Here is an 18,916-nt window from a genome sequence, read left to right as displayed (position 1 = left end):
TGTCAGCTGCAGGAATGTCTGTCTCTCCAATCGAACGCTTGGAACCTGACCTACCCCACATTACACTGGAGCCAGTCTCGGTACCAGAAACCTGGCTGTTAGTGCTACATTCCCCTGAGAGTATATCACCTCCTACATTTTCAAAAACAGTATCCATGTTTGAGATGGGGATAGCCACAGGAGACTCCTACACTACCTTCCTATCCCTCCTGCCTTTCCTGGCTGTAACCCATCTCCCTGACTGTATCTTCAGTTTCACTCCCTTCCTGCAACTGCCACCCATCACACTCCCAGCTCCTGTAAATTCCTCATTGCCTCTTACTGCTGCTCCAACTGATCCATATGATCTGATGGGTTTATGTGATTAATCCCATGGATGAAAAATGAGGATATGAGGAGTAGTTGAGGACTCTGGATCTGTACTGAGTGGAGTTTACTAAGAGAAGATATTTCCACGAGTAGGAGATACATAGACCTGAGGGCAGAACCTCAGACTGAAGGGATAATCCTTTAGAACTGAAATGAGGAAGAATTTCTTCACCAGAGGATGGTTAATATGTGGGAACTCATTTCCACAGAGGGCAAGTCATTGCGTGTATTTTGAATAGAGTTCGACAGAGGTCATGATTAGTAATGAGGTCAAAGGTTACAGGGAGGAGGAGGGAGAATGGGGTCGAGAAACGTATCAGCCACGATCAAATGGTGTAGCAGTCTCAATGGGCTGAATGGTCTAATTCTGCTCCTGTATCTTATAGCTTTATGGTGCGTGGGGGGATGTTTACGTTGGTGTGAGAGAGAGAGTGTGTGTGTGTGTGTGTGTATTTCTTTAGATTTTTTTCCTGTGTGTTAAAACATTTTTAAGTTAAAATCTTATCTTCACAGTCACAAATTCTCTTCCACTCTGGAAACAGAAATAATAAATAAACTGAATAACTTGCTGTGCCATGAAACATAAATATTTCCACACAAAGGTTTTTACAGACATTTTTAAATGTGGTAAATACAGCTTGGAGACCTTCTGTGGCATTGCTCATTACAAATTGGAAGGTAAGGAGCAAATTTTCACAACCGTTACTGAGGGCGGTAGCTCCAGTCGGGATATTTCTGGACTCCCTTCAGTAAGAAGAACCCTGAATTGTGTAATTGTTCACTCCAAAGACAGTGGTGGGTCAGGGTGTGGGAGTTGGGGACAGGGTTTGGTGGGGGGGAGGGGGGAGGGGGGAGGGGGGAGGGGGGTTGCTGAATGTAGTGGGAAAGTCTGGGTCAGAGTGGGGCTCACTGATCCTGGAAACAGACCCTGGGTCATCAAAATGACAGGTGAGTGCTGAGGGGGGCTGGTTAGAGACCCTGCCTTGGTTCTCTGGGACTTCCTCCCCCTGCTGTTTATACAACCAAGGGGCTCTCTATCCCTGAACACTCTCATTCCTTCACCCAATCCACATGGTCCCTCATACTCTCAGTGTCAACTCATCTCTCAAAACAATTCCGATGCCCCCTCTGATACTCCCCGTGCCAGCTCAATGTTTACCCATGTCCTTCATACTCTCCTCGTGATTGAGTTGACGTGGAAAATTTGAGCAATGTCAAATAATGCCCCAGTAACAGGGACTGGCTGGGGGCCATGGGTAAGACCCTCTGACCTTACACTGCAAGAGATTCCGGAATCTAGCCCACAATTCCTCCGAGAGGCAGCATCAGGGTCTTGTCACGGCAAATGGCTTATTTCTCCGACCTGAGTGTGGTTCAGAGTGGGGAAGGAGTTTGTAGAAACAAGGATTGGAGGATCAGTTAGGATTGTGGGAAACAGGAATTTTCAGAATTCAGCAGATCCAATTTGAACAGAGTCCTATGATTGGATGGAGTAGTTTATGCACTCCTGACGTGGCCTGTCACTGGAAACTTACTGATGGGGGTTAACAGGAAACAGTTGTGGATGGAGCAAGGAGCAGTTCCTGTCTATTTTCAATGCTTCAGTAGATACACAGAGTGGTTTTGGAGTGTCATTGGCAGTGGTGGAGCTTGGTGCCTGGAGCAGGGTCTGCAGTGGGCCTACAGCGGGCACTAATGGGTCATCAGCTGTGCCAGTGATCGGTGGGTCATCGAAGTTTGATGTGGAGCAGAGGGAGCTTCCTGGCACAGCCTGGGGACGAGGCCCAGTGCGGGCTGGAGGTAAGACCCAGCTCGGTCCGGTTGAATGACTGTGATGCTGATCCTTTTATTTCTCTATTCTTCTAATTTATTCCGAAGATTCTGGACCTCTCTACCTTTGTACCTAAGACGGTGCCATAAGGGGCGACTTTGTAAACTTCTGACTTCACTCATGTGAGTCCATGACAATAAACTAAGAATTCTAATTGTAGGATCTAATTGTCAGTTCTGCAGCCAAGGAGTCTTCACTTTCGTGATAAAGTTTCTTTTTGTTATTCTGCTAAGTATTTAGAACCTTTGTAAGGTTATCAGAAACACCAGGACACAATACCAAACGGAGCTTGAGACCCAGACTAATCACACAGACCCCCATCACTTGTAACCAGGCTTACACAACATAACTGGCTACAAAGTGAAGTCAAACAGAATCACGGGTAACAGTACATCCCTCCCTGATGAGCTCAACGTGTTTGATGTTCATTTTGAACAGAAGGTCAGTGAAATGACATCACCTCTCCCAATAGCCTCGGGTAGGGCCTGTACCCACGGTCACTGCTACAGACATTAGATCTGTCTCTTGAGAGTGAACCGATGGAAAGGGACTGGTCTGGATGGAGTCCCCCACTGTGCACTCAGACCCTGTAGGGACCAGCTGGCAGGAGTATTCACTGATATGTTCAATCTCTTATTACTACAGTTTGAAGTTCCCATTTACTTCAGGAAGACGGTTATCATTCCCGGTGCAAAACCAAAATCAGGCAGCGTGCCTCAATGCCTACCATCCGGTGGCTCTGACGTCATCATTATAACATGCTTCAAAAAGTTCGTCACAGCATCAACCCCAGCCTCCCCGCTTGCCTTGATTAATCCTGTGCAGTTTACCGACTGGGGTAACAGGTCCATCGCAGACACCATCTCCTTAGCCCTACACTTATCCCTGGAACACCTGGATAACACGGACATCTATCCCAGACTCCTATCCATTGACTTTAGTTTCACCTTCAACACTATAATTCCAACAAAATTAATCCCCAAACTCTGAGACCTAGGACCCTGCTCCCCCCTCCACAACTAGATCGTTGACTTCCTGATCCACAGACCCCAATCAGTAAGGATCGGTAACAGCATCTCCTCCACGATAATCCCGAACACTGGCTGCATTCTCAGCCCCTTACTGTACCCCTTATACATTCACAACTGTGGGGCCAAATTCAGCACCAACTCCTTCACAAATTTACTGATGACACCACCATAGTGGGTCAGATCTCAAACAACGGCAAGAGAGAGTACAGGAAAGAGTCGGACATCTTCATGTCATGGTGTAAAGCCAACTGTTTCTCGCTGAATGTCAGCAAAGTGAAGGAGCTGGTCATCGACTTCAGGCAGTTGAGTGGCAGACACAGCCCTGTCTGTATCAATGGTGCTGAGGTGGAGGTTGGAGACAGCTTCAAGTTCCTCGGATTGATTACCATCAGCAATCAATCCTGATCCATACACACCGACACACCAGTGTCTCTACTTTCTCAGAAGCCTCATGACATTCAGCATATCTGCAATGACTTTTACCAATTTTTATCAATACACAATAAAAACCATCCAATCCGGATGCATCACAGCTCGGTACGGCAACTGCTCTGCCCAAGATCTACAAGGAACTACAGAAGGTTGTGAATTGAATTGAATTGAATTGAATTTATTGTCCCGTGTACAGAGGCACAGTGAAAAGCTTTGTCATGTGAGCAATACAGGCAGATCACAGAGTTAAGTAGCATCGATAAGTAAATAACAGGCAAACTGCAGCAAAAAAAAGCACAGTTACAGGTGAATGTTAAGAGTTTGTGAGTCCATTCAGTATTCTAACAATAGTAGGGCAGAAACTGTTACGAAACCAGCTGGTGCATGTGTTCAGGCCTCTGTACCTTCTCCCCGATGGTAGAGGTTATAGAAAAACCCTGCCAGAGTGGGATGGACCTTTGAGAATGCTGGCGGCCTTTCCGTGACAGCGGGCCTGGTGGATGGATTCTGTAGATGGGAGGTTGGCCTTTGTGATTGCCTGGGCCGAGTCCACCACTCCCTGTAACCGTCTCCGATCTTGAATTCTACAGTTGCCATACCAGGTAGGGATATATCCAGACAGAGTGCAGCCCAGTCCGTCACAAAAACCAACCTTCCTTTCATTGACTCTGCCTATGTGTCTCATTGACAAGTGTAGTGCTGGAAAAGCACAGCAGGTCAGGCAGCATTTGAGCAGCAGGAGAATCAATGTTTCGAGCATAAACCCTTCATCAACAGCTTTATGCCCAAAACATTGACTCTCCTGCTCCTCGGAATTTCCCTGACTGGCTGTACTTTTCCAGCAGCACATTTTCAACTCTGATCTCCAGCATCTGTAGTCGTCACTTTTTCCCTATGCTTCCCAGTGCCTCGGGAAAGCAGCCAACATAATCAAAGACCCCTCCCATCTCGATTGTACTCCTTCCCACCCTCTCCCATCGTAGTTCTCCATCAGGATTGGAAAACTGCACATTATTCTGCTTTTCAAGCTGAGTAAAAGAGGAAAACTAGGGAATTACAGACTAGTTAGCCCATAATTTCCTTTTCACCCTCAGATAGAAATCATCAACTCCCAGGGATTTTAATTCAATTAATTTCCCCATTCCCAATGTTTTATTCATATTAATTTCATTCAGTCCCTGTTTCCAGTTCACTCTGAATTTCCTCAAAGTTCTGACAAGCTATTCTCCTTTACTGTAAGTACTGAGGCAAGGTAATTCTTCAACATGTCTGCTATTTTCCCACAATATCGCCACTTTAGTGAGTCAACATTGGTTTTAACCAGCCTCTTTCCCTTCTAGTAGCTATTCAGTTCTTCCACCTGATTTTGATATGCCTGACAAGTTTCCCTGAAGTTACAAAAGTTTGAAAATAAATACCAACAGATTTAAGACTAGCTTCTTCCCTGCTATTATCAGACTTGGGAATGGACCTCTCAACATAAGAGAATTGACTTTTCTCTGCACCTTCTCTGTAGCTGTAACACTATATTCTGCATTCTGTTCTATTACCCTGATGTATTTATGGAAGAAATAATTTGTCTGGGTAGCATGTAAAAAAATTCCTTTCACTATATCTCAGCACGTGTGACAATGATAAACCAAATCAAATCAAACACTGTCTATAATGTCACCTAACTTTGTATCAACAGAAAATTTGGATAATTACTTTCCATGCCATTATCCAAGTTGTTAATAAATAATGTGAATAATTGAGGCCATAAAGCAGATCCTTGTGGGACACCACTGGTCACATCCTGCTGATTAGAGTATCCACCCATTATCCCTACTTTCAGTTGCCTGCCTCTCAGCCAATTTCCCAGCCATGTCAGCAACTTGCTGTCAATTCCATGGCCTTTTACCTTAGTTATCAGTATCTTTTGCTGAATTTTATCAAATGCCTTCTGTAAGTTCATATAAACAACATTCATAGACGTTCCTCTTTCTACAACCTTCATCCCTCTTCAAAGGTTCAGTGAAGTTTGTCAGGTATGACCTACCCGTCATGAATCCATGTTAGCTCTCCCCGATTAACTGAAAAATTTCAATATGATCAGTTCCCCATCCTTGATTATAGATTCTGACAAATTCTCCACCACAGATGTTGTGCTAACTGGTCTCTAATTCCCCAGTTTTCCTCTTTCACCCTGCTTAAAAAGTGGAATGACATGTTCAGTTTTCCAATCCAGATGGATGACTCCTATATTTGGGAAACTCTGACAGATTATAATGAGAGATCGACAATGTACTCCTCTACTTCCTTTAACATCCTTCAGGTCCCAGAGATTTGTCCCTTTTTAATTTGATTAATTTCTTCATTACCAATTTTACTCACATTAATTTTATTCAGTCCCTGTTCCCAATTCACTCTTAATTTCCTCAAAACTTCTGGCAAGCTATCCTCCTTTACTGTAAATACTGAGGCATCATAATTATTCAACATTTTCCCACAATATCGCCGCTTTCAGTCTTCAGTGGATCAACACTAACCACCCTCTTTCCCTTTTAGTAACTATTAATTTCTTCTTATTGATTTGGATATGCCTGACAAGTTTCCTTTTCATTATCCCTTCAGTAGCTATTATAAGCTTCTTTTGGGTCTTTGTATCTTTCCCATTCAGCAGGATATGTGCTGTTTTTGCATTTTCATAAACCTCAAAATCTGCAGCATTACAAAGAAAATTGAGATCAGTCAAGCCGGGTTCCAGTCTGGGATCTGACTTGTCCAGCGATATTATCAGTTGGTATCACAACGGTCAGAATAGTGCAATAGCTCCCAATAGAAAGAATTGACTTTACTTTGGGGAATGACCTGGTTGTTTCAATGGATTGGAAATGTAACAGAAATAAAAATAAAATTGAGATAGTACAGGAAGCCGATCCTTGACTGTTGTGACTAGATCTCAGGTCAGAATTAAATATAAGAAAGGTGACATTGAAATGCAGTTATCTGACGCTATTTTAAAACAAAAACCAAAATGAAAAAGAGGAAGGAAATGAGAATGAAAGTGACATGTTTAGCTAATCTTCAGTAGAAATGCAACAGACAGATCCTGAATTAGGCGAACTACATCAAATAACCTTCACAAAAATCGAATCAGGACCAATATCTGACTGATTATTTAGAAGACAAAATATTCATGAGGAAATGAAGCCCACCTCAAACACCACCCAATGAGGAATACACAGTCGTTCCACCTCAGGACTGAAACCAAATTTTACGAGTATCTCACAAAATTCAAGTGGCAGGTCACTTAGGCAGTAGAAATGGATAGATTAATATATTGAACCATTTTTATTGGCCAGGATTGAATTATGACGTGGTGACATTTTCAGAGACGTGCTACCCATGTGATGGAACAGCAAATCCCAACGACCAACTCAACCTGGGCCTTTAATTCTGATAGCAGCTTTCAAAGAACTGCCTAGCGGGATCTTAACAGATTGTGACTGCCAAAGAGTCTTTTAACATACACAGATGTTTCAACACAATTTCCTGAGGCAGTGTTTTTAAGGACAACTACAGTGATGCAGGCTCAAATGGCAGAATTGCCTACACCTGCACCTATTGTCTAAAATGGTAATGGAAATGTTAATTCAATTTTTTTTGCAAGCTGAGAGGTACAATTAAAATGAAGTTCAAATTTTATGTCACAAATATTCAAAGAAATAATGAATAGTTTGGGAATATAACAATTTACAGCTATTGTTGACGATCCACAGGGGCATTGGAAAGATGAATAAAATTTTAAAGATCATTTTGTGTCAGGAATGTCTCAGTAGTTGAGATAAACAAAGTCCCTTGTTACAGTGTGCCATTAGGGTTGCCCCTAATGAATCCATAGGAACAAACATACAGAGATGAGATGGAATAAACACTTAATTTAAGAAAAGGAAAATTTAAAAATCAAAGCTCAGAAATGACATTTCCAGGAGGTCCTGGGCCTCCTTCACCGCCGCACCCTCACCACCAGACGCCTGGAGGAAGAACACGTCATCTTCCGCCTCGGAACACTTCAACCCCAGGGCATCAATGTGGACTTCAACAGCTTCCTCATTTCCCCTTCCCCTACTTCATCCTAGTTTCAAACTTCCAGCTCAGTTACTGTCTCCTTGACTTGTCCTACCTGCCTATCTTCTTTTCCACCTATCCACTCCACCCTCTCCTCCCTGACCTATCACCTTCATCTCCTCCCCCACTCAGCCATTGTACTCTATGCTACTCTCTCCCCGCCCCCACCCTCCTCTAGCTTATCTCTCCACGCTTCAGGCTCACTGCCTTTATTCCTGATGAAGGGCTTTTGCCCGAAACGTCGATTTCGCTGCTCGTTGGATGCTGCCTGAACTGCTGTGCTCTTCCAGCACCACTAATCCAGTACTTTCAGCCTATATGTCAAGCGTCCCAGAAAAAATAATCAAACTGGCCAAAAAAGCATTTGTGCAGTGTTCAGCAATTAACTGACATTAAATGGCTTGTTGAAAGGATATTGACAAGTTGTACTGACTGGTAGAACCTAAGAAAATCAGCTTTTGTGACTTTGTAACACTGGAATGGACCTAAATACACCTGCAACATTTCCATAATTTAAAATTGAGATCATCAAAGAATTGTACAACCATATCAGATTTTTTGATAAATTGTTTCTGTTCAGTCAAACCTAGACAAACATTTGCAACACTTGAATAAACTACTTGATTGGTTACAATGAACCAACTTTGAGAAACTTGGCCAAAAGGTGAATTTGCCAAACTGTGGGACAAAGCCAAGAAACACTGACAACAGCAAAAACAAAAACAACTTCAATTTTCTCATTTGTGAGGCAGAATGCAAAACTTTATAGAATTTTGGCACAAGTGGATTTTATTAAAAGTTTATTCTCAATTTTGACACTGTATTAGAGTCTTTGACAAGTTTGTCAAACAAAGATAAACATTTTGAATTGACAAAACAACATCAGAGTGCCTTTGGCAACCTGAATCCTGTACTACTGCACCGCTAACACTAAATGATGATCTGCCATTTAACCTGCTGTTGATGCCAGTGGCAGTGTTCTTACAGGGCAATGAGGTAGGGATCGAATGGTCAATGCGTTATTTTTGATGCAAACAGAAACTGAACCCATTGGTGAAATGATTGAGAACCAGCAAACAACAATTCAAGGAACATCTCTTTTTTCCTCATAAATCAAAGATAAACCTTTTTTTTACATGGAATCTGGATCTGGAATTCACTGTTTGAGAGTCTGGTGGCAGAAGCAATCAAGTCTTTCAAAAAAGAATTAGACTATTATCTGAACAGTGTAAGTTTTGGGGGTTGCTGGGAAAAGGCAGATGAGTGGCAAGGGTGAATTGCTCAGGCAGAGAGTCAGTACAGACAAGACCAGCATAATCACCTCCTGCTGTGTAGTAACAGTGTATAATTCAAAAATTCAGCTCAACACGAGCTTTCCAATGATTTATAAAATAGAAAGGAATTTAGTAAATGCTTTTAATAATTTTAATTAGCAGAATCATTCCAATTTTGCCACATTTTCTGTTTATAAATTCAATATAACTTTTCCTTTTCAAACAGATTAAACAAGTCAATATTATGACCAATATAAAAGATACTTAACAATGTCAATCACATGTCAAAAGTAATCCATTGACAATGAAGAGCTTGGGAAGTCCCTGAGAAATAATGTGTAACTTTGTCAGAGCAAGTTCTTTCTCAGTCTGTTATGGACACGTTTTGTCTCCCTTTTTAACTCCTCCCTTGCTGCTCTCAAGCTGAAACTGCAGCTTTTGTTGTTGATTATGGACAGACAATATTTTGCTCTTGTAACCATTTTTCACAGACCACTCCAAACCCCCTGAAAAGCATTCTCCCCAGACCCCCCACCCCATCCTCTCCCTGTAAACCTGCATTTCCCACAGTTAATCTCCTGAGACTGCACATTCCTGGACACTCTGAGCAATTTAGAATGGTCAATCCACCAAACCTGCACATTTTTGGACTTTGGGAGGAAACCGGAGCACCCAGACAAAACCTATGCAGACATTGGGATACCTATGCCTACATGGGGCGGCACGGTGGCTCAGTGGTTAGCACTGCTGCCTCACAGTGCCAGGGCAGCTGTCTGTGTGGAGTTTGCACATTCACCCCATGTCTGCGTGGGTTTCCTCCCCGAATCCAAAGATGTGCAGGTTAGGTGAATTGACCATGATAAATTCCCCCTAATGTTAGGCGCAAAGGTAAACGTAAGGGAATGGGTCTGGGTGGGTTGCTCTTCGGAGGGTCGGTGTGGACTTGTTGGGCTGAAGGGCGTTTCCACACTGTAAGTAATCTAAGAACCTGCAAGCTCCACACAGTCACCCGAGGGTCCCTGATCCTGTGAGGCCACAGTGCTAGCCACAGATCCACCGTACACTGTAAACTGTCACAGAATCTGGGGGAATGGGAAAGCTGCAGAGAAAAGTAAATGTAGTCCATGTATTGGTTATTGAGTAATTCAGTCCTTTTAGCCTATGGATTCTGCACCATCCTATCTACACTGATCCCACATTCCAGCTCTTGGCCCATATCCTTGAATGTTATGACATAGTTTTTAAAGGTTGTGAGCTTCCCCCTCTCCTGCCCTCCCAGGCAGTGTATCCCAGATTCCCACCACCCTCTGGTGAAAACGGACTTCCTCAAAGACACCGAAAACCTACTGCCCCTCACCTAAAATTATTCCCTGTGTTATTGACCCTTGAACTAAGGGGAACTGTTTCCCACCCACCCTGCCTGTGCCCTCATCACCTGGTACACCTCTAACAGGTCCCCACCTCAGCCTTTTCTGTTTGAAGAGGACGACACAAACTTACCCAGCCTCTCTTCATAGCTGCAATGCTCCATCCCAGACACCATCCTGGTGAACCGCCTCTGTACCCACTCCAGGGCACTCACATCCTTCCGATGGTGAGCTGACCAGAACTGCATACAGTATCCTAACCAGTCATGTACAGCTTCAACATGACCTCCCTGCTCTTATAATTTATGCTACAACTGTTGAAGACAAGCGTCCCATGTGCTGCCTTCATCACCCTATTAACCTGTCCTACTGCCTTCAGGGATCTGTGAACCAGCTCCCCAAGTTCCCTCTGTTCCTCTCAGCTTCCGAGTGTTCACTATTCAGTGAGTACTCCCTTGCCTTGTTGCTTCTTCTGAAATGTAACAGTTCACACTTTTCAGGATTAAATCCCATCTGCCAATGATCTGCCCATCTGCTCAACACCTCTATATCCTCCTGTATACTGAGACCTTTCTTCCTCAATATTAACCAACCAGCCAATCTTCGTACCATCTGCAAACTTACTTCGCATCAGCACCTCCACCAACCCCCAACATTCTCATCTGTATTATTTATATAAATCACAAACAATAATGGACACAGTACTGATCCAGTTGTACACCACTGGACAGCAGCCCCCAGTCACGAGAACAGCCTTCTACCACCACCCTCTGTCTCCTTCCATTAATCTTGGATCCATTGTGCCAAGTTACCCTGGATCCCATGTGCTTTGACCATCTTGATCTGTCTCCCATTTGGGACCTTATCAAAGGTTTTGCTGAAATCCACAATTGACGTGTCAATTGAAAATAATTTGAAATAAACTGAAACAAATAATCACATTTCAGAATACCTTTTGGACATAATTTTGTCAGAGACTTCTTTGAAACAAACTTTGCATCCTTATAGTTCAGTTTTTTTTCAGTGATTGTCATTGTACACAATGTTTTCAATATCAGACAGGATCATATATTATCTCAAACACATAAGAAACTAATTATTGGAAATATGTTTGAGCATCATGATGCTGATATTATTGAAGCATTTATTTGCTGGAATTCAAATAATAAAATCTTTTATAATTAATTTCTCAGTTTCCTTTTACACGTTAATTCTGTAAACTTTCTTCCATGATCATTTTCAATCTGTGTCTAATTTCAATCAATTTATAGATAAAAATAAACTTTCAGTATAAAACATTTTCAACTAAGTCATAATTGTTTTTTCCTGTAATTATTGGGTCAAAATAAACGAAGCCTGAGTGAGTAGCTTAAAGTGAAGAGTCTCACATTGTTAGCGATGTTTGAGAAGATTTGAAGCTCAGGTTGATGATAAGTATGTAATGGGTACCCAATAAACACAATCCACTAATTCCTCAGAAACAAACCCAAACTAGCAGACACAATGCAACCAAAAACTATCGCTCCATTACCTCACATCAAAGACATATCAGAAATGACTTCCAGATTACTCAGACCCCTTGGCATCATGGTAACCCACAAACCTACCAAAATACTTAAACAGCGACTGATGCACCTAAAGGATCCATTAGATACCATCAGCAAAGCTAATGTCATTTACAAGATACCATGCAACAACTGTCAAAAAACACTACATTGGACAAACGAGCAGGAAACTTGTCAACAGGATACATGAATACCAACTGGCCACCAAAAGACACAATCCTCTATCACTAGTTTCCAAACATACAGACAAAGAAGGAGACCACTTGGACTGGGACAACACACACATCCTAGGACAGTCAAAACAAAGACACGCACGAGAATTCTTAGAGGCATGGCATTCTAACCAGAACTCCATCAATAAACACATTGACTGAGGTCCCATCCACCTTCCCTTGAAAAAAAGAACTGGAAACGACATCACCCACCTTAAGAAACCAAGAGCTATAAATAGAGGCGGGACATCCCACTAGCGCTTCACCAGAGAGCCTCACTGATGATGTTACCTAGTCATGGTGACAGAACGTCTGAAAACAAACCTTCCAGCTCAGTGAGCTAACTTACATACTTAGTCTCACATTGTATTAGTCACATCATCGAAATATGTTAACAACTGATAATAAAAGGTTTAAAATGCAACATGTTCAATTATACTTGTAATCATTCCAAAATCCACATTTCTTATGTCTTGTGGGCATTTTAATAATAAATTCTTACCGCATTCTATAAATGATTTCTGAAGTTTCAGTCCTACAAAGATACAGAAATATTATCATGAGTATTTGGAAAATAATTTAATTTACTCTCTTTCAGTGACTAATAAACTGTGTTGTGCTTCATGTACTGTGGGGTTTTACTGTGTAATTGGTTTGTGTAACAAAGAGGATGAAGTGGGAGATGGAAAACTGAATTTAAACATCAGAAATTTTCTCAAACTGGTTGAAGAAATGTGGGGAAAAGAATATGCTGATAAAAAAGAAAATATCACTCCTGAGCCATTTTAACTCAATTATTTTTACATATACAAAAAAACCTGAGCTGCAATAAAAATGTGACAGAAAGAAATCAGTGTGTGTGCAATTCACTCGAGGGGAATGTTTCTGAACATGATACTGAGGCACCAGGTGACAAAATGTCACCAGAACTGGGAGTCGTGGGGAGTCAGATGAGGATAACAGATGAGAATTTGCGTATTAAGGAGTTTGTATCTTTGTGGTAAAATATACTAGGAGAGAGAGAGTAGGGCACTACTTGTCACCGGCCACTCAGATGTTTGCTTTCTTCCTGGTGGTGGAACATGAATAACATTCTATGCACTTGCTGTTCATTCACTGTCTCTTTAGAAGAAAAAAAGAAAAAAAATATAAACGGGCGGGTCCGAGGTTCTGTTCACTCTGAGAGCTGGCTCTGAGGGAACTGGATCAGTGTCAAGGGCACTCCACGTGTATATAAAGGGGATTTGATGATGGAATGCCAGCCTCAGTGGAGTTGTTTCACCCACAATGTTTCAAACTTTGGAAAGCCACATTAACTGGAAGTAAGGCGTTTGGCGTGTTATCAATTTCAAAATCTTGTGAATGTTAATCATGCAGATGGTGGGACTTTTTATCTAAAATAAAATTAATTTCATTTAACTTTTCTATATTTTAGAAAGGTGTTTATTCCTACAAAATGAATGAATATTCTATGAGGTGCACCTAGCTGACCTTGTTACACTTTCCTTATCAATTGATGGATTTGCAATTTGTTCCAAAGAAGGGAGTGTTGACCTTAAGTTCCTTTTACAGTGCCACGCATTGGTCTCTGGCTGAGACGACCGGCAGACAGGTTATTTGAATGAGCTATCACTTATGTTATGGAAAAAAAACTCAATAAAAAGGAAGAAAAAAAATATCTAACCAGGAGAGAGGGAAGAGCGCTGATTGTCACTGGCTACTCAGGTATTTCCTTTCTTCTTGCTGGTGGAAGATAAATAAAGATTTCTGCACTTGTTCTTCACTGTGTCCTACAACTGCACACACACAACATGGGGCTGGGGAATACATAAGCACTATTGCTGTTACACATTAGTGTGGGGGTTATAAAAAGAAAAAAAAAGAAAAAATATAAGAAGGAAAAATATATCTCACCAGGATAGAGAGTAGGGCACTGCTTCACTGCTTGCCACTGGGCACTCAGCTGCTAAAAAAAAACAAAAGGAGATTTTAAAAACAGAAGATTAGAATCTCCTCAGTTATGGACTCACTCTAAGCTGTCTGGTCGCAACTATTGAGTATTCTGGGGTTTTGTTTTTAGTTTAAAAAGAGCAAAAAAGACAAAAATAAGTTGAGAATCTCCTTGGCTCAGGGGCTGACTCTGAGCTGGCTGGCCACACAGCCTGTATATATTTGTTAGGTTTTGTTTTTGGGAATCTGATTCCTAAACTGGCAGATCGACACAACCAGTTTGTTCCTGGTATTCCTTTATTGAGGATGGATTTCTGATCTTCACAGTCAATGTGTTACAGGTGTAATTCAGTTCTCATTAGGGGACTGTTGTTTCACTGGCTGGTTACAGCCTGCGTGTTACTCTTTCTTTGTGTTTTATTTTGACAAAGGTCTATGCTGATTTTGTGGCAGGGCTTAGCCCTTGCATTCTGGTTTTTAGTGTCTGCATTTTCCTTTTGCATGTGTTTTCAATGTTTGATGTTTAGATTCAGCCCCTGTGAATCAACTGCACCTTTCCAGATGAACTGTTTCTCTGTGGGTAGGCCTGGCCCTCTGTGGGTGGACTAGACCTCTGAAAAGACTGAACATCTGTGTGTGTTGGGAGGCGAGCATTTGCTGCATGCTAGAGTGGAGTCTGCCTTTGGAATGAACTCTGCCTTGTGGAGTTGACCAAGCCCCTGTGAGTTAACCACACCTTTACAATGAACTGCATTCCTGTGTGTGGGCCTGGTCCTCTGTGGATGGTCCAGGCATCTATGGAGACTGCACACCTGTGTGTCCACAGTGGGGAGTGCATTTACTGCCTTCAGGAGTGTACTCTGCACACTGGAGTGGACTCTGCCTTTAGTTGTGGACTGTGTTTCTGACAATGGACTCTGAAAACTGGAGTGGACATTATTCTTGGTAGTAGACTCTGTGTGTACCAGAGGGGTCTCTGATTTTGTTAAGTGACTCTGTTTTTTTATTTGTTGGGTTTATCACCTGCACTGTCTTGTGCATCCCTGAGTCTGGCAGGCCTTAGTGTGAGTTGGGAAGCTCATTGGTCATCCCGAAAGCTGTCACCCTGCAAGCTGGAGGGTGGGTAGGCTGCCCCAAGGCTGCCTCAAAAGCCGGAAGGTGGGGAGGCCACCCTGATGGTGGTCACCATGAGAGCCAGAAAATAGGTGCTGAGTGCTGTTGTACCAAAGAAAGTGCAGGGTGGGCTGTCCTAGAGATGGCCGGAAGGTGTGTAGGGACAATCCATAGGCCGGATAGTACATCGGGGTGGGCAAGAGCCAAGCATTGCATGTGGGTAGACTGGAGCTGGAAGGACCGAGAGCCAGAAGGGGCATAGGGGCGGGCTGCCTTTGAGTGGCCGGAAGGTAGGAGGGACAGGTGACTGGGTTGCTGAAGGAGTCTGTATTCTATGCACTTTTTTTTATTGGATTGGACTGTCTTGTCTGTTCATTGTAAAGGTGTGGTTAACTCACAGGGGCTTGGTCAACTCCACAAGGCAGAGTTCATTCCAAAGGCAGACTCCACTCTAACATGCAGCAAATGCTCACCTCCCAACACACACAGATATTCAGTCTTTTCAGAGGTCTAGTTTGTTACTATTTCCTTTTTGATGATGGAAGTTGGGATTTGAGGTTTGCCCTCATTTTCCTGAAAACTGATTGAACCATGGGGTTTGGGTTTTGGCCTTGCTGCCCTTCCCCTGTAAAGCCTGGTTTTCTTTTTGTGAACCACTGCTTATTGTTTATCGTTAACTTATTGTTTGTATTTTGTACTGTTTCATGAAATTTAAAAAAACGCATAACCAGAAGCTAGAGAAGGGCACTGCTTGTCACTGGCCACTCTGGTGTTAAAAAAGAAAGTTAAAAAAAAAGAAAAAAGATATAGAACCAGAAGATTAGAATCTCCTCAGTTGTGGACTGACTCTAAGCCGACTGGTCACAGCCAGCATGTACTCTAGGATTTTGTTTTTGGTTTAAAAAGACAAAAAGAAAAGAAAAAATAAATAAACAAGAGATGAGAATCTCCTCAGTTCAGGGGATTGACTCTGAGCTGGCTGGCCACAGCCAGTGTACTGTGCACATAAAAGTTAACAGGGAACCAGCCTCTTTGTCGCTATTTCAGGAAGTTTTTCCATTGTGACAAAACATGGGGCCTTAAATCTCAAGAGAAGAAAACTCCACCCAGACTTAACATTTCAAGATGAATATGGCATGACTACAGAACTAATTGATGTAACAAAAAAACAGGAGAGAAGAAAGGGAAGTGGTCAAGGAGGGTTTGCCTATCGTTAGTATGGGTGGAAATCAGAAACAGGGAAAGAGCGGTCACTTTATTGGGAGTTTTTTACAGACCTCCCAATAGGAACAGAAACATAGAGGAGCAGATTGGGAGGCAGAGTTTGGAACTGTGCAAAAGTAACAGCGTTGTTGTCTTTGGTAACTTTAACTTCCCTAATATTGATTGGAACCTCCTTAGTTCAAATAGTTTGGATGGAGCTGTTTTTCTCAGGTGCACCCAGGAAGGGTTCCTGAAGCAATATGGAGATATAGGCCGACGAAAAGGGAGGCCATATTGGGTTTGGTGCTTGACAACAGACCAGACCAGGTGTCAGATCTCTCGGTGGGAAAGCATTTCAGTGACCATGATCACAACTCCCTGACTGATGGAGAGAGATAGGAGCAGATGGTATGGGAAAAGTACAATGTTATTAGGCAGGACCTGGGGCACCTAAATTGGGAATAGATGTACTCAAGAAAATGCACGACAGAAATGTGGAGATTGTTTAGAGAGCATTTGCTGATAATGCTGGATAGGTTTGTCCCATTGAAGAGGGGCTGTGTTAGGCCCGGAGCCTGGATTCGGAGACTGGGTGGATCACCAGCTGTATTGGTGGTTGTGCCCAAGGCTGGGATTTCTGACAGCAGTAGGCCTGAAATGCAGGGACTCCTTGAGGCCAGAGACACCTCACTGCAAAGGCCGTGGAACTGTGTTTGAAGACCCTTGTGTAGAAGATGAACTCGACTTATATAACATCTTTCTATTCTTTTTGTAACTCAAAATGGCACCAGATTGAGGTGACAAAACACTTTTCACTGTACCTTTCCAGATATATGAGACAACAGATAAATCAATAAGAAATAAGGGAGGTCATTATGAAATGATGACGAGTAAATGGAGAGAACAGAAGGAACTGCTTTCCCCAGTGGGTGGGGAAACTGTTTCCACAGGGAGTGGATCTGCTGAAAGGAGTGGAATGATTGATTGGTAAATAAGGAAGAGGCAGATGTGAAGCATGACCACCAGCTTAGACAGTGTGGGCTGAATGGCCTGTCGATGTATTGGAAAAGTAAGTCTTTTTTTCTCCTGAATCTTGCTGAAAAGTGAAACCACATTGCTGATTTTTTTTTTCATTTTGCACTCATCAGTGGCAACGTTAACAGTATTAATTCCTGTTCCAGCAAGCAAAAGTTCATATCGAGGTTTCAGGAACCTTTCTCGGAGTCACTGTTTCTTGCTCTGTTCCTTTCAGCAGTGTCCCTGGGCTCTCTGTTGCCTTTTCAAGTCTCTTTTCCCCTCAGACTCGAGTATCCCTGCCCTTCCCTTCACTTTTGACAGTGGGTCTCTCGATGCTGCTCATCTTCCCTGCCCTTCATGTTGGCATCAGGCTAATGGTTGGCACAGAGGCTGCATGCCAGCTCCTTCTTATTTGACAAGTTGTGTATCCAGTAAGCTCTAAAATAGAAAAGGGGACTACAAAAGCAGTTCCTCGAAATAGGATCCTGTTGATTGCTGATGACCTCTTTGTCACATAGTCAGGAGACCATGAATGAACAAGGGAAGGCTTTCAATGAATCTTCGTCAACGATAAATCAAAGGTCAAAAGAGCAGATCCTGCACTGCTATACCGCCTATCACATCTGGAGGACCCAAAGTGCTTCATTATTTGAAGTGTTATCTTTGTTCTATAAATAAAAACAGGCAATTTTTACACAGCAACCTCATAATAGCAGCAATAGGATCAGAAACTCAAACTATCACTGAAAGTCCCATTCTGCAGTTAGCTTTTTATGGGGCCCAAAGGAACCTTCCACATCCATCAAAGTTTCACCTGCATATCCACCAGTGTCATTTATTGTTTCCGTTGCTCCCGATGCGGTCTCCTCTACATTGGGGAGACTGGATGCCTTCTCGCAGAACGCTATAGGGAACATCTCCAGGACACCTGCACCAAGCAATCCCACCATCCCGTGGCCCAAAATTTCAACTCCCCCTCCCACTCTGCTGAGGACATGCAGGTCCCGGGCCTCCTCCACCGCCACTTCCTCCCTATCTGATGCCTGGAGGAACAACGTCTCATCTTCTGCCTTGGAACGCTTCAATGTGGACTTCACCAGTTTCCTCATGTCCCCTCCCCCCAACTTACTCCAGCTTCAACCTTCCAGCTCAGCACCATCCTCATGACCTGTCCTACCTGCCAATCTCCCTTCCCACCCTCCAGCTCCATCCTCCTCTCTGACCTAACACCTTCATCCCCCTCCCCATCCACTTATTGTACTCATTGCTACCTTCTCCCCAGCCCCACCCACATCCCATTTACCTCTCCACCCCGAAGGCTTCCTGTCTTCATTCCCGATGAAGGGCTTTTGCCCAAAATGTCGCTTTTCCTGCTCCTCTGATGCTGCCTGACCTGCTCTGTGTTTTCAGCACCACTCTAATCTAGACTCTTGGGGTCCACG

At 43.0% G+C, this 18,916-nt stretch overlaps 1 protein-coding gene across 1 annotated transcript in view; it reads right to left on the bottom strand.

The window, feature by feature from the left end:
* Positions 1-18,916, bottom strand: part of LOC140455111 (butyrophilin subfamily 3 member A2-like) — a 307,710-nt gene that overhangs the window by 15,241 nt on the left and 273,553 nt on the right. The window lies entirely within an intron of this gene.

Source organism: Chiloscyllium punctatum, chromosome 30, assembly GCF_047496795.1.
Source record: "Chiloscyllium punctatum isolate Juve2018m chromosome 30, sChiPun1.3, whole genome shotgun sequence".
NCBI lineage: Eukaryota > Metazoa > Chordata > Chondrichthyes > Orectolobiformes > Hemiscylliidae > Chiloscyllium > Chiloscyllium punctatum.
This window is presented reverse-complemented; position numbering and strand designations above follow the sequence as displayed.